At 36.6% G+C, this 15,395-nt stretch overlaps 1 protein-coding gene across 5 annotated transcripts in view; it reads right to left on the reverse strand.

Moving 5' to 3' along the window:
* The window catches only part of B3GALT1 (beta-1,3-galactosyltransferase 1), a 220,459-nt gene that overhangs the window by 107,200 nt on the left and 97,864 nt on the right, over positions 1–15,395 (reverse strand). For 3 of the 5 annotated variants that reach the window (XM_049797954.1, XM_049797931.1, XM_049797949.1), the window contains one exon: positions 13,908–14,047. The exons of the other annotated variants lie outside the window; for them this stretch is intronic. The gene's annotated coding sequence lies outside the window, so the exon portion shown is untranslated. The remainder of the gene's footprint in view (positions 1–13,907; positions 14,048–15,395) is intronic. 5 annotated transcript variants of the gene reach the window in all.

Consider the following 15,395-nt stretch of genomic DNA (forward strand, 5'->3'; position numbering starts at 1 on the left):
GTCAGGAGTCCAGATAAGGGGATCCTATGAATCTGATTTCCATTCAGCGATGATTCATAAAATCCAAAATGCTGCAAGAAAATACTTCTGATTTATGAAAACAGATCTTCTTGAGAAAACTGTTTCACTGGAATATTTCCAAACAGTTCTGTTAATCATGTTTTCCAAGATATCTGGGCATAATTTACACAATGCATATAGGGATCAGCAATATTTCTAGTAAAAATGGGCAAACTACAATTGTTCTCTTCAGTGCATGCACTTAAATACTAGCTATCCAATTAACTCTGGGCAAAAGATGACAATGCACTCCTTAACTTCCCAGGATGAATGAATTCAAGTGTTACATTCCTAGCACTGACAGTGGTCCAAGGCTGGTTAGTTGTCTCTTGCCAAGACTGTTAGTTTCCGGCAAATGTAAGCAAAATTCAGATAGAATGAATATTTCTTGAATTACTAAATCATTTAGTTACAGTGGTATGTACAGCCTCTTGCAGGAGTGGATAAAAACAGTCTTTCATTGAGAGGAAAGGGTGTCCTTGCCAGTGGTAGGTGCAAAGAAGTAGTTCTGGCCATTGGAGCGATCAATGGACATCAAGCCAAGTGCCACCTGGAATAAAAGTCAGGCCTGCAACATCCTGTCCTGTGTGCCAAGGAACTGCTTTGACTAGTGTTCAGAAAAACTTTTAAGTGTATGTGTTTTGAGTCTATGTTCTCCTAGGCTAAAACCACAAAATTTAATTTCACTCCTCAGGAGACTGAACTGCAAGTGCACAAAGTAATTAACCATTAGCAACTGATGTATGTTATAGTGTTGGAGAGGAAACTGCAGAGAGTATAGAACAATTATCTCCTGCTAGTAAAGCTCAGAGGAGCTTTTGCCTGCTTATTAAACATAAGTTATAGAAGGTAAGAAGGACAAGTCAGAGAAGGCAAATGCCTGAAATCCATGCACCTGATAAGCATAACAATGACACAAATATAGAAGCTGATATAGACCTCTGTAGGAAACTTCTTAGTATAATTGTGTGGTCTTTCCTGATGTGAAATTATAGCAAGTACTGATAAGCCTCCTATTGAAAATTGTAGCCAAATTCTTCTTTGAGTTTATTTTTTTGTGTATAAGGCAGGAGTAGAAGAGAGAGAATTTTTAACAAAGGCAGTGTAGACTAAAACAATTCTGCTTCTCCTGAAGTTCAGGAATGAAGTCACAAAGTGCAAGACTAAACATAGCAGTAGTAAAATGTTAAGTTTTTTATTTCCTCTATTAATCAGATTAAAGTCTCCAGCACTACAGTCATAACATACACATATAGTTAGTAAATAAGCAGAAAATTCCCAAACTCTGAAAAGCCATAGCTTTTAGAGTAAAGGTAAAAGATGATCTTCATCTCTGATGTTAAAAATAGTCTTCCTGGCCACAGTACAGCATGTTGGGGGAGATTATTCCCACATAACTCTGTAATAATACAAGTAGTTTTCTGGACAGAGATACTGGAATACATAACATCCCCTGAAAAGATGGAGTAGCTAATGCTTTAGTGAGAGCTTGTCCAGCAGAAGTTTTGGCTGAGTTTAGAAAACATACTCAGACAACCTCAGTTTCATTCTAACAAAAGAGTATTTGTGTGGCCTATTCCTCCTTTCTGCTTATAGATTATGATCTGCTTGGCTTTGCTGTTCTCAATACTTGCAGGTGCTACTCATAGGAAAGAGAAGAAACAATTCTTCAAAGCAATAAACAGCTGGGTTTCGGCTTCTAAATTTTTGCATGTGTGTTCTGATGAGTTTTATGCTATTGAATGTATGCATATTTTAATTATCTGATGAACCATGGCACACTAAAACTGCTGGGTACTTGAGAACTAGAAAGGCATGCAGAAGCTGGAATCTGCACCCAGAAGACAGATAATGAGGCTCTGACATTCCCTGTTCTGCCAGATGTACTGGCTTTCCCATTCCCTTGGAGTTTTCTTACAGGAAATGTCTGGTTCCCCTAAGTGTTTTGTAAAATACTGTATTTTGAAAACAGTAACTGAATTACCAATGTGGATTTTGCAGCACACTGTTAAAAACCATTTGTACCTAAGACATATGAACTAATTAAGAAAGTGTTCCTATGCATCATCATTCAGAAATTCTAAGTCTTTGAAATGGCTCTGTATCCAACATTTGAGGCTCTATGAGAAAAGGATGACAATGAAAAAGTAACTTCTGCTCACAACAATTTTAAGACTATCAGAAGGTGAGGATGGAGTATTTCAAAAGACTCCTGTCCAACAACAGAATCATTTAACAATAATTTAAAACTTTGATGACTCACTAACATAGGTTTTCCAATATTTCCCCCTGCACCCCAAACACATACATTAAATACCATAATTGCAGCCAGGAGAAAAATTCCAAATTTAATATGGAAGATGAAATATAATCCCAGTTTCACATCACACCACCACATGAACAACCTTACTATGGTTAACAGCTAGACAGAATACAAAGTCTGAACTTCAGTCCATATATACCGATTTTAAATGAGCACGCAAAACTGAATTTTCAAGGTGAAACTTTCACTAGTAATGAAAAGTACCCTTCTAATGCACCAAGTTGTAGTAATAACATCTCTTTTAAAGAGACGCCTTTAAAGTCACACAACTATAAAGGTGTCGTCCATGCCACTGAATAGCCATTAACATACTGTCTCAGACACTGAAAGCAAACTGACATTGTCATTTGGAAACCAAGGTGTGCTCAGGTGGAGATCACAGCTCTGAAGCAGTATTAAGGAAGAAGATCCGCAGTTATATGTTTCCAGAAAACTCTGGATAAACTTCTTTACCAGTTGCATTTAACTGCAAATGATTGCAATGAATGTAGTTGAAATAACACTGCACAAAACTGCGATACTAAACTCTAGTAAAATTATTATTGCAGGTTTATCATGTGTAAGAGTAGGGGGTTGGTAAGGAATCCTCAACTGAAATAGCCTGCATTTCTTAAGGAAGAACATTTTTAGGACCATGGCAGAAGTTCCGGCCTCATTTATGTCAATGGCAAAATTTCAGTTGACTTCAAGGCACTGGATTTTACTCAGGATACTTATTTCAAGTCCCTCTTTACTGTGTGGGTTCATTATCAGATGCACTGAATGGCTGGAAGAAGCATAAAATAAGAGGAAGTACCATTTAATAAAATCACCTGGATTTCTATCCAGTGGCCAGGAGATTATAGTCTGTGTGATATGGAAGTATGCATGTGTGTGCTGGGAGGCCAGCTTCCTCACTGGAACAACTCAGGGAGGTGGTGTATGGCCCAAACCATTCCTTAAGCATGGCTTCATATCCATCCTTTTGACATGGGATGGGTAGAAGGACCGGAGACCTGGAGGTATGATGGCATGCAGTCATATAGCACGCCTAGCTATCCTGCAGCAATTGCTTAAGTTTATCTAGTGGCACTACTCATTGTCCATCACTGTAAAAGAGAAGGAATGCACCTTTCATTTGTGGTGGGGCAGTTACCAGGGAGGAGAGGTTCCCTCTGGTCCTTGTTTGGGTCCCTGTCCTACATAGCGCACTGCTGTGGCACCAAAGCAGAGCACTCTGCATGTCCACTGCATTTCTCTTTCTGCGCAGGTGGCCATGAGGATGTAGGAAGCAGCAAGAACAAGACTACCAGCATCAGGATTGTGGAAATTGTGAATGAATCACTTCCTCCACAAAACAATATGCTGCCCCTTGCTGATTGCAGAGCATAAATTTTACAGTCTACTTTCATCTATTAAGGAAGAACACTGTAATGAAAGGTTATTCATGTTGCTCTTTTTTGGGCCAAACACAAGTTTAGTCAGAGCCCTGAAGTGGCTATGGCCGGTGTGTGCGTCGCATAAGAAATGTCCCTTTGTTTATCACTCAGAATTGACTGAGTTAAGAAACATGCTTGTATAACCTGAAGCAAATAGAATATAAGCTTTCTCCCATTAGAGAAACTCAAGGTTGACATTTTTGTTCTTGGAGCTCTTTCTTGCTATACATTTTTTGAGGGTCACCATTCAGAAGTGACTGGATTTATTAAGAAGCTTATAAATACTTCATACACACATAATGGTAATCCTATGCTGAGAAAATGAGGATACAGCCATTTCTTAGGATCTTAACTTATATTTAACTGACCTTGAGATCTTTGGCTGGAGAATCTTGGCAATATCTAGTCTTCTCAGGTGCCGAGTAACCACTGCCCTTACTGAATTCAAGTAACATTACCTTTACATACATAAAGAAAGAGAATCCTATTCTTGACTTTATGGTTTATTGCTCAATTGTCCTGTACTGTAGCTGAACAGAATTAAAAACAGAGTGAAAGTGAAAAGGTCTCTCTTCCAGGGAAGGCTGAATATCATTGTGGCTTCAAGACACTGAGCAGCATAATGTATTTTACCATTGCTGTTAAAAAATTACTAAGAATGTCACAGAAGGAATGAGAAGTATATATTTTTGGGAAAAGGAATAAAAGTTCAATGTTTAAGCATTCAGAAAATAAAGAAGAAAAATTTTCATTTTTCTTTTGCAAAATAAATTCTTCAATCATAAAATAAGTAACCCCCAATCGATGAATTCAGTGCTGGATATGGAACATACATTGTGGGACTCTTTTTGTTGGTATCACCAAACCTGAGAGTTACTGAGGAGTGAAAAGGATTTGTCTGAATAAGAGATTAGAATTGGATCTACAGGCATTGCAATGCCTGAATTTGTGTTCGACAATAGAAGGATTAAAGGTTTATTAGATTAGATCAAAGAATAGAACTGAATTGCATTTTTGAACTCTGTTGTCCTTTTGTATCAGATTCCTGACACACATACTGTATACTTTGTTCTCTTTAATCATGATGTTTTACATCATAATTGTGAATTTATTCAATGGCTTTTTTTGGGTGGTGTTTGGTGGGGTTTTTTTAATTTTCCAAATAAACATTGGGAATTGAAAAGAAATTATAAGAAAAATAATTGTTAAAAAATAACACCTAACCCAGTTTTAGTCAAAATTTACTTTGGGAATTGCAAAGCTAGTTATTTTTTGTACTTAGTCCCATTTTATTCTGCATGTAGTTTTACCATGGTCTATACAGCACCTGCCACAGTAGAACAAATACTAATTAAGGCCATTAGGTGCTAATATACAACAAATAACTAACAGCAGTATCGTGAAACTGCAAGAAAAAAATATTTCTGAACAGATGGTCTGAAGGACAGGATTAAAATAAATCAAAAAGGTTTACATATCTCTGTATAATCATCCCAACTTCCGCATTATGATTTTTCCAATGAAATGAACAAGTACATCTTTTGAGGTTCCCCTATCACCAGCAGTAATTTTCTGCTTTTGCAAACTTGCACAAACTAATCAAATGATAATAAGAAAGGTCCTGGTCCTGTTCTCATTGACTTCAACCAGAGTTTGGCATTAACTTGGAAATTATCATTACTGGGTGGAGAATTATTATATTAAATAGAATGTGCAATGGGCTGCAGTTTTCACTTCGAATTTCATTAGAATGATCAGTCATTTTTATTGTTGACTTTTTCCTTAACCTAGTTTTCTAAAATAATTCAGTACTTCACAGGACAGATTCTCATCTTACCTTGTTTTACACTAGGATAACTTCATTGTCTGGAAGGATATTACAATATCATTAGATAATTTGTGTAAGTAAGATTAAATTAGAACAATAATCAAAATTATCAGTAAATTTTAAGAGCATATTAAAATAAAAGACAAAGCATAAGAAGCATTTATTTAGAGTAGTCTCATAGAAATTGTATTCTCTGCATCAAAAAACTGAAGTCAAGGAGAGTCCCAGGCAAAAGCACTTATGCAAGTGAAATCAGCATGTGTCTTGCTAATTAAGAAGTTAACTTTATAAAGCTTTCTTCATGTTGTTCCCTTTTCCACTTTGTTGAACTTTATTAAATGTTCTATGACTCAGATCCTGATAATATAGATGTCAATGTTAGAAATGCACTGAATTCCCGAGAGCCAGAATTTTTATTAGTATACTTACATTTTCAAGATTTATCTTACAAGCATGTTAAACTTCAGAGCCTGCTGGTTTCTTAGTTAAGAAACTTAAAAATTTGCTCCAAGTTTAATGCTGTCACAGAAAAGAACTATACCCTTTCCAGTCTCTCACATCAAACTATGCACTGTTTTGTCCTGATTCAGATGATGTTTTCAATCAGCTTCTTTCCTGTGGTTTTTTGTTAGTTTGTTTGTTTATTTTTTTTCCTTCTGACTGCAGGAGATTATTTACTGGAGAAAAGGCTAAAGGTGAGGATGCTTCTCAGTGACTCTTCAAAATCAGTATCTTTCCCTTTATTGAATATTTCCACTCATCTCTTCCTACAGTTCTGGAAATGATCAGATGAGACAGTTACTGCCTTATATCTACAGCCCAGCCAACTGTAGGCAGGAGACTTGCAACTGGGTGGCTGTGCCACATGCCATACCAGCTGTGCTTGATGCTGAGGAACTTACACTTTTTTTGCATCCCTTAACCATTGCATCTTCCCTATCAAATACTGGGACAAAACCTATGTAACTGACATTCAAAATCAGCTTTACTGATAAAGACCAAAACACTTTATACCTTTAAAGAAACAGTAAAATGCAATTGATTATTTTTAATACGACACCTATAAAAATTGCAATTCTCCAGATAAACATACGTGTAATGAGAATGATTACCATACAACAATAAACCATCTCTGCTATTATAAAACCATAAACTGTTATTCAATATACTATATAATTCAAAATCTAATTGAAAGTGCTAGTTTATCATAATTCCCACAAGCCATCATTCTTTAATATTGTGAAATGAATGGGGGTTTTGTGGAGCTATTAATTGTTACTGACAAGCAATAACCACTGGAATGAAACTCCAATTATCCACAGCCATTAATCACATTTACTGTCATCTGTGATGTCAAAAAAAAATTCAATAATATTCTAAACAGCAAAAAGGAATTTATACCTCTTATGTTTTAACCCACTTCATAGAAATCAGATGGTCCTTTGGTGGGGTAACCAAGGAATTACAAAAGGCTATTTTCATTCTAAGCACAATGTTCAGTCTTGTATTTTCCAGCTTTTAAAAGGCTCTCCCACTTTATTCAGTTTTGATGGAGACTTATATACCTTGCAGTTTTATTTCTATACAGTTACATACACTTCATAACATAATTTGTTGCTAGTATGATGTTATTGCAGTCATATGGCTTTAAAAATAAGAAATTATAGAGATCGTCTGAGCATGTAGTTCACTAGTCAGTTCCAGGAAAGCACTTAATGTTACTTTTAGGATGCAGGCTTTAGCAGGAGATTAAGTGTTCTTGGAGATGAGGGTGTAAATAAGGGTGGCAGAGCTTTTATTGTGGTACCTGAGCATTCAAATAAAATGAACTCACTCGCAACATGTTGTTCTATACTTTTAATCTTGTTAATTTTTCAGATTCTGTTGTTCACTTCAAATAATTAGTTTGGGTTTTTTGAACCTACACAGTATATCAAAAACATACATGTACATCTCTGGGAACAAGAGGATAGGAAACTGTTCAGTACTTTACTAGTGACTGACTGGATTGGCCAAACGTGCCATGAGGGCATCACAGTTAAAAAGCCATGCTTGCAAAATGTGATCTGCTTACTATACCCCTGAAAATTCCTGATATTACAAATAACGTTGTTGGACTATTACAGACTGTGGTGGGTTGATCCTGGCTGGGCGCCCGGTGCCCACCAAAGCCACTCTATCACTCGCCCTTGTCAGCTGGACAGGGGGGAGAAAATGTAACAAAAAGCTCGTCGGTCGAGATAAGGACAGTTTAACAAAGTGAAAGCAAAGAAAAAATAAATGATGTTATTCTCTACTTCCCATCAGCAGGCGATGTCTAGCCACTTGCTGGGAAGCAGGGCTTCAGTACACCTAGCGGTTGCTCTGGAAGATGAAAATGCCCCCCTTCCGTCTCCCTTTACTTAGCTTTTATATCTGAGCTGACATCATATGGTATGGAATATCTGTTTGGCTAGCTTAGGTCAGCTGTCCTGGTTATGTCCGCTCCCAAGATCTTGCCCAGCCCCAGCCTGCCGCTGAGGGGGGCAAAAATGTTGGAGAGACAGCCTCCATGCTGTGCCAGCGCTGCTCAGCAGTAGCCAAAACACTGGTGTGTTATCAACACCTTTCTGGCTACTGATGCAGAGCATAGCACTACGAGGGCTGCTATGGGGAGAATTAACTCCATCTCAGCCAGACCCAATACACGGACATGTTGTGGTCCTTACTCTCAAATGATGTTGATGTTTCTTCTGGACTACAGCAAATACAGATCATGCTGGGTGATCAGGATGTGAGACTTTGCCATTCATTTACCTTGAGAGTCTGTCAGCTTTTGATGGCATAACAAGACTTAGATTTAGAACGGTGTGGAAGCACTGGTCTATAATCTGCTGTGAATAAATTCATTTAGAAAAAGCAGTGAAATCCTAAATATTTTGTTTACTATACTGTGTTGTTCACTTATGGCTTCATCCACTCTTCATAATCCATCAAAGATACAAGCCCTCTAACGTGAATCAGCAGAGCAGGAATAACATCTGTTCTTAATATACTCCAAATATCCAGCAGAGTATCTTTTTGGAAGAAGCATATGAGAATTGACAGTTGAATACATACCAAAAGAAGCCTTAAAATAGATACAGAAATTGTATTTAGCTAAGTCTCAGGCACCTCCAAAGCACAGGGCAGTTGCTTGTTTTTCAAGTTTTCAAGTAGAGGTGTATTTATAAAATTGAATATATTAGTGCCTCTGGAAGTGAAATTCAGAGGTTGACCATACTAACAATTTTATTTTTCCAGTTTATATAACCAGTGCTTCAGATTTTAAAATACTGCATTTTGACTAAAATCGGGGTGCGTATGGTTTTATATTGCACAATGTACTACTTAAATAGATCATGTCTTTAAGATTCTGTCCCCTCTGAAATTCTCTTAAGATATTGTCACCGTTCACCTCTTGGTTACTTAAAAACTGCGTTTAGACAAAAAAACTTTACTTGTGATTTTCCTGCAAAATGTAATTGAACGTTCTTCCTCTGAAGCACAGAAAATTTTTAGCCTATCTGCTTTTTCTTAAACTAATTGAAGACTTTAAAGTGTACACATCTAATATAGTCAATATTATGCTATAATGCTGTCATGATCAATTAATCAAAAAAATTAACTGCCTAAATGAATTGAACTAGCAGAAAAAACTTTGTCTGTCATGAGAAAACTTTGGAACATGATTCTTTCCTGGAGTTCAATTCCTAAACTCTTCTGTGTGTTATTTTCTTGGTGTTTTCCTGAGTTGTTCAATGTGAAACTTGAATAGTTTGTAAATTTATTAAAAAATAATAGTAGTAATAATTACCATGTTATGATAAGATTTTAGGTTGAAAAATTCATACTGACACTCCATTTCTGAGATTTAATTAAACATTTTTATCTTTTCAGAAGAAAGTACTAAATATTTTAAAAAAGCTAATTTCCATTACCCATTTAAAACTGCTGCACTGAAAATTTATCATGAAATAATGCATTTATTCTTGTTGTCAAGGTAACAGAGTTTATCAGAATAACAGAAATCAAAGTATTTAAAATTGTCCTGGTTTCAGCTGGGATAGAGTTCATTTTCTTCCTAATATAGCTGGTATAGTGTTATGTTTTGGATTCGGTTGTTGATAACACACTGATGTTTTCAGTTGTTGCTAAGTAGTGTAAGTCAAGGGGTTTTCAGCTTCTCATCCCCAGCCAGCAAGAAGGCTGGAGGGGCACAAGAAGTTGGGAGGGGACACAGCCGGGACAGCTGAGCCAAACTGGCTAAAGGGATATTCCATACCATGTGACGTCATGCCCAGTATATAAACTGGGGGGAGTTGGGCAGGAAGGGATCCCTGCTCGGGAACTAACTGGGCATTGGTCGCCGAGTGGTGAGCAATTGCATTGTACATCACTTGTTTTGTATATTCCAATCCTTTTTATTATTATTGTCATTTTATTATTGTTATTATTATCTTTATTAGTTTCTTCTTTTCTGTTCTATTAAACAGTTCTTATCTCAACCCACGAATTTTGCTTTTTTTTCCTGATTCTCTCCCCCATCCTACTGGGTGGCAGGGGGGAGTGAGCGAGTGGCTGCATGGTGCTTAGTGGCCAGCTGGGGTTAAACTGTGACAAAAACGTAGTTGTAAATTCTCAATTTATTAGGGTAAGGTAAACACTAATTCTGTCAAACACTAGTTATCTTTCATTAGTATGGAATTGAATACATTCTTAGAAGGAAAAAATAATCAAATATTACTCTCTTGTAATAATACATAGCTTTCCTTTGAAGAAGATAATAATAGACAAATATTTGTTAATTCAGCAAGTATGTTTACAACATGGAGTCTTTAAACTTGAGCTGTCAGTTAACACATACTCAAGATTCCCGCTAACTTTAAAGGGAAGAACACCATTGAGTACAACAGCGAGAACTGGCTTTTTCCCTCCCTTCCTGCCCGTTCTTATGTCTCACTGAATAATAACCCTCATTTAGTTACATCAGTCATTTTTGCATCAGCCTTTTTTTATGGCTGGAACAGAAGATTACTTGTGGAATAAGCATGAGCGGCATTTAGACGGAAATGTGTGAAAACTTCATAGATTTTGATAATACAGTAGAAAACTTGTCATGAGTTGGTGTTAACATTAGCTGAGAAATGGAAAAAGATGCAGTAATTTGCACAGCAATTGCAGTTAAGCCCCTCCTGCCATCACTGGGCTGCAAGTATTTACAAATGCAAACCAGTGCAGTGTCAAAACTTGAGACTGGTAAACTGTACCCAGTGGGTTTTGGTAGTGAGTGCAAGGAGAGCAAAGCTTACAAGGGCCGTACAACCATGATCCTCTACTCATTTTACTGTGAGGATCTGTTATCTTTAATTGGTATTGAGTCACTTGGATGACTTACAAAAAAAAATAAAAAATTATCTTCCTAATAGCTGGTAAAAACTAACAGGAAAGCAAAATGCATAACCCATAATAGGAAATATTGAGAGTTACTAGAATTTCTCTGATTTATTCCTGGTACAGATCTGGCTAAAGGGAACTTTTTGGCTGCTCAAACTGAACACTTGAATAGATGATAGTTTTGAAGATGTCATCTGAAGTATTGCACAATTAGCATGAATGATTTTAAAATATTCTGTTCCTGTAACAGATCTTGAAATGCTTCATCTAATGGACTATGGTGTTTAGAGCCAAACTATTCCAAAAACTAGCAAGCCTGTACATTTCCATTATTTAGTATCACAAAATTTGTCATTTAAAATTTAAGTGGTGACTGAATAATAGCTCCCAAAGAATGATCTAACCTTGGTTGGATTTTGCTTCAGAGTCAGACTACACCTCCAAAGATGACACTGCAGGATAGGAGGGGTGAAGCTCAATTTACTGGCATGAGAAGAATTTCATTTGCAGGCAGAAACTGCCACATGAAATATAAAGTATTTTTTCATTGCACCTACTTTCCCAAAATCTTGGCTAACTTTCAGCCACATTAATAGCAATCTACTTGTCAATTCTGATACATTGTAAAAGGGAAGGCTTTTTAAATTTGGAGATGTTGATTTGTTGTTGATTAATTTAGGATTCTTTAATTGCTTTCAGCAAATAATCCCCCCCCCCCCCCGCTTTATTGTTTTAATCATTCATTTGATGATTTTATTATAGCTGTGCATAGGGACTCTCATTTTTAGAGACTACTGGTTTAATATTTTCTCCAGACTGCCCCATGTAAAACTCTATTTTTGATGTAAAACCATATTATGGTAATGTGTGTAGTATTGCACATAGCATTTGCTGAGTTTTGAGTCAACCTGCCTTGAGGTTGTCTGTAGGCTTTTGCATATGGTGGCTGGCAATTTCTTCCAGTTTAAATATTCCTGATAGGAGTTTATTACTTTTCAGTAGCTGGAGAGTAGTATACCAGACATTCGACTCTCATATTTAGTTCCATCTCCATTTCAGTTATAGATCTTATTGCTATAATTAAGAACGATATAATTTGTGCTTATTATTCTATATACCTTGAGTGTGTTCTATTCTCCTTTCGCTTTTAGCACACTCCCCAAAGTAATACAAAATAATAACATGCCATATGGCAAATGGAATCAGCTGTAACACCACACAGCATCTTTTATCACATAGCTTTTACAATATGACATTCCCAAGTTTGTAACTGATGAATATTGCATGTCCTAGAGAAACTCTAGCTGTATTATGCTGCTTCTCCCATTAGAGGCATCCTTGCTGATAATTGTGAGCCTTTTTTTAACATAAATGCAGCAGCTGTCATTTTACAAGAATCAACAATGTACAAAGGAACAGGCAGAATGTCTCAATGTGTGGTAATCTTACCAAGTTGCAAAAAGTTAGCATGAATTGCATGCATAATATTGCATTATCACAAATTGTGCAACATATAATTGATATGATGTATCAGTAATAATGAGTTTTACGTAGTTTAGGAGGCTTGACTGGGGATTTTGGTTTGTTTTTAATGTCTGCAGAGCTCCTGGGAATTCACAGAATGTGCTTTTTCAATAGTGAATTTCCATAGGTTTGTAGTCAGTCATCTGAAACATGCTGTCTGCAAGACTTAGAGGCCATTCTATGAAAGTTAAATATAAGCATAACATAGGCATTTTGTTGAAGGATTAAAGCACTTCTACAAGGCCAAACTCTAAGGGGAATTCTATTTTGTGGATATATTAAATGGATGCAATAAGCTGATGAAGTTACTCAGGAATGCAAAACCCTGTAAGTAACCATTTCTTAATAGTTGATGTGTGTTGGTATACCAGCATCTCACGTTAGCTTTAGTTTTGTGAGTGGAAGGGAGAGGTAAGGATTAAGCAGGTAGATAAGCAAATGATGGATATGTAAAGTTGAGTTATGAGTATTTCTTTGCATCTTCTGCTTGTGGCAAAAATGTAATTCCAATTTATTCTAAAAGTAAGTATATCTAAGAAATTAAAAGAATGTTTCTGTCACAAACAATTGCATCATGTAACATGCAGTTAGCTTAGCTTCCCAGCTTGTTTTAGGCTGTAGAGAGAGTACAGTCTCCACCACATTTATTGCTCCCACTGTGATAACTACGAGTAGCACAGCAACTTTTCTCCAAAGAAGGCAGCCAGAGGAGCAAAGGATGAATTGTTGCTCACTGTTCCTCCAGCTTTGCTCTCTGGTAAATATATATTTACTCCTCTCTAGTCAGGTTTAGGAAATAGAAGTGTGCTCAAGCTCTAAATGAACTTCCCACCTGTCACCAGTGTAAGAAGGGAGAGGTAGGTCATAACATGTTGCTTTTCTGCAGCGCACAAGTAATGCCCCGAGAGATCAGTACTAGGATAGGATAATGTAAGGTTTGAGAACTTTGAATTGATTTGTTGAGAAAGAACAGTAACACACATAGCACAACTCTTGTTTGCTCCTTTGTAAAAATATTAATATTTTGGCTTTCTGTAGGAAATAGTACAATGTTTTATTTAAACAAAATGAAATGCAGAAAATTGATTTCGTTAAAAGAAATGTCAAATACCAGTATAGTAAATATTTGCACTGAGGGTAATGGCAATTTTGCTCAAAAAGGAAACTCGTTGTGTGAGTGGGTGTAAGTAGGGTGTATGTGTGTGTGTGGGTACATATGTCCATAGACACGTATAGCAGTAATTCTCAGAAATACTAGGAAGGGCAAGATAAGCACAAACTATTTTATATGATTCCTTGTACAATTTACACTTTATACAGAATCACCTGAATTCCTTACCTGAGTTTTTAGAAACTGCACTGTCTTTTTGTCCTTAATTTTTCGTTCCTGCTTATCTGCATCGTATCTACTGCCGTTCTCCACTGTTTGCTTGCTTCCTTGTCACATATGAAACGAGAGTGGACTGTATATTGATAAACCTGCATTGACAAATATTCATGAGTTACATATGGTAAATGAAAGACTTTTTTTTTATTACTCTTTTTTTCTGTCTTTCATGAAAACAGAGATAGAATGGTGAGAGACTTGAGGTCAAGTTCTGATCTAGTAAGGTTGCACATGTGAATACTGCCATATTTTTATATTGCTAACAACTTAAATCCATGGACAAAACCTATTTATATATTTTTTTCTGAAAAAAAAAAAAGTGGCAATACAAACACATAGAAATAATATAAGTGTCTTACAGCACGAAACGTGTGGACATATGAGAAACAGAATCTACTAGTGTTTGGCAAGTTGCCCTTTGGGAGCCTAAGCAACACCTTCAGAGTGACCATCACATTTCGAAGTGCCACAGACAAGTTTAGTTGCACCATTCTTCTGTTTTCTTTCAGGCCTTGAAGTTCACAAGAAGGTGCCTATCCGAGACACCTCTGCAGAGTTCAGTGATTTTCACAGAATTCTGATCAGGCTTGCAAGAATTATCCTTATATTGTAAACAGCAACTTTCTAAATTGCAATTCAAAGGAGGTTTGTCTGTTTCCTTTTCTGTTTTATCACTCTCTGGTGTTGTGGTTTTTTTTGCCAGAACTTATTTCCTGGCTTTCCCCCAATTCCTAACAACCCCTCCTCCATCTCTTCTGCCTCTTTTCCCCACCTTTGCTTTTGAGCAGTGATGCCTTTAGGCAAGAGTTTGTAAATTAAAATTGTATTGTCCTGTTTTATGAACTTAGCTATTCCCAGCATTCTCATTTCTAATCTTCTGACTTCCTTAATTAAGTGCAAGATAGTTATAAATGCCTGTGTGGGGAATTTGATCATGATTATTTGAAATGACATATTTTTGTCATACAAGCAGGTATGAAAAATAATTAAAGTTTGGGAACACATAATGGTGTAAAGGAATTTTAATTGAATTAAACTGTAGACTCTTGGGACATCTTTTCTAAAATAAAAAGCGTATCCTTAAAATATTTTCTATATTCATGGGGAACTTATTTTCTTGAGGACAACAGCCATATTTGTTGGCCCTTTTCCAGTAGGATTTATGTCAGAATGAAGACAAAAAGCATAGAAATACTTTAAATGGCTTCTTTTAAATGACAAAAATGGTTCAACCCTTTAATGCATGGAGTCCTTGCGTGTTCAGTCTCAAGGACTGCACAAGCCTCTGCATAAGCCTGCCTGTCACTGAGCCTAGACTGGCAGCCTTCTGTGGCTCACAGACACACAACTACAATACGGTGGACAGAGCCCTGAATCAAAGATGAACTTAGCCTAAAAAGAGCAGAATTTGGCTCCATGTGTCCCCTTTTCTCACTGCCA

This window comes from Accipiter gentilis, chromosome 1 (assembly GCF_929443795.1).
Source record: "Accipiter gentilis chromosome 1, bAccGen1.1, whole genome shotgun sequence".
In the NCBI taxonomy this organism is placed as follows: Eukaryota; Metazoa; Chordata; class Aves; order Accipitriformes; family Accipitridae; genus Astur; species Astur gentilis.